This window comes from Aquarana catesbeiana, linkage group LG03, assembly GCF_042186555.1.
Source record: "Aquarana catesbeiana isolate 2022-GZ linkage group LG03, ASM4218655v1, whole genome shotgun sequence".
NCBI classification, from domain to species: Eukaryota; Metazoa; Chordata; class Amphibia; order Anura; family Ranidae; genus Aquarana; species Aquarana catesbeiana.
This window is the reverse complement of record NC_133326.1, coordinates 607,554,570-607,556,499: the sequence shown is the minus strand read 5'-3', so window position 1 is coordinate 607,556,499 and position 1,930 is coordinate 607,554,570.

Sequence of the window (1,930 nt, the reverse complement as noted above, 5' to 3'; positions counted from 1 at the left end):
TGCTGTCGGAGGTGATTTCACCACCACAGTTAAAAACAAAACGGTGCATGTATGCCCATCATTAGAAGTGGGTGGATGAAGGGAGGTATTCTAATGGTGGGCATACCCACCGATCTCTTTTTTTTCGTTCAGCCCACAGGCTGCATGAAAAAAAAGATTACAATATATGCCCAACAAGGACCAGCAATGTACTGGTATGTTGCTGGACTTTGAGTGGTTATACCAGAAAGATGCCTGCGGGTTTAGGTATCATCTTGTATCATTCTTTTCAGCCAGCGGTCAGCTTTCATGCAAAAGCAATTTTTTTCCAAAAAAAATGCGTTTGAAAAATCGCTGCGCAAATACTGTGTGAATAAAAAATTAAACACCCAGCATTTTAATCTGTAGGTCCTTTGCTTAAAAAAAAATATATAATGTTTGGGGGTTCAAAGTAATTTTCTTGCAAAAAAATTTATATTTTTTCATGTAAACAAAAAGTGTCAGAAAGGGCTTTGACTTCAAGTGGTTAGAAGAGTGGGTGATGTGTGACAAACTTCTAAATGTTGTGCAGAAAATGCCAGGACAGTTCAAAACCCCCCCAAATGACCCCATTTTCGAAAGTAGACACCCCAAGCTATTTGCTGAGATGCATGTCGAGTCAATGGAATATTTTATATTTTGACACAAGTTGCAGGAAAAAGATAATTTTTTTTTTTTTTGCACAAAGTTGTCACTAAATGATATATTGCTCAAACATGCCATGGGAATATGTGAAATTACACCCCAAAATACATTCTGTTGCTTCTCCTGAGTACAGGGATACCACATGTGTGAGACTTTTTGGGAGCCTAGCCGCGTACGGGACCCCGAAAACCAAGCACCGCCTTCACTTTCTAAGGGTGTAAATGTTTGATTTCACTCCTCACTGCCTATCACAGTTTCGGAGGCGATGGAATGCCCAGATGGCACAACCCCCCCCCCCCCCCCCCCCCATTGGAAAGTAGACACCCCAAGCTATTTGCTGAGAGGTATGGTGAGTATTTTGCAGATTTCGCTTTTTGTCACAAAGTTTTGAAAATTGAAAAAAAAAAAAAAAAATGTATTTTCTTTCTTCATTTTCAAAAACAAAATACTCACCATGCCTCTCAGCAAATAGTTTGGGGTATCTACTTTCTAAAATGGAGTCTTTTGAGGGGGGGGGGGGGGTTGTGCTATCTTGGCATTTTATGGCCTTCGAAACTGATAGGTAGTGAGGAGTGAAATCAAAAATTTACGCCCTTAGAAATCCTGAAGGTGTTGCTTGGTTTTCGGGGCCCCGTACGCGGCTAGGCTCTCAAAAAGACCCACACATGTGGTATCCCCATACTCAGGAGAAGCAGTAGAATATATTTTGGGGTGTAATTCCACATATGCCCATGACATGTTTGAGCAATATATTATTTAGTGACAATTTTGTAAAAAAAAAAAAAGTTTGTCATTTTCCAGCAACTAGTGGCAAAATATAAAATATTCCATGGACTCAACATGCCTTTCAGCAAATAGCTTGGGGTGTCTACTTTCCAAAATGTGGTCATTTGGCTGGGTTTTGTGCTATCTTGGCATTTTATGGCCTTCAAAACTGTGATAGGTAGTGAGGAATGAAATAAAAAATTTACGCCCTTAGAAATCCTGAAGGCAGTGGGGGCCCCGTACGCGGCTAGGCTCCCAAAAAGTCCTACACATGTGGTATCCCCGTACTCAGGAGAAGCAGCAGAATTTATTTTGGAGTGCAATTCCACATATAACCATGGCATTTGTGAGCAATATATCATTTAGTGACAACTTTTTGTAAATGGGACAAAAAAATAAAATATTCAATGGGCTCAACATGCCTCTTAGCAATTTTCTTAGGGTGTCTACTTTCCAAAACGGGGTCATTGGGGGGGGGGGGGGGGGGGTTGTACTGCTCTGC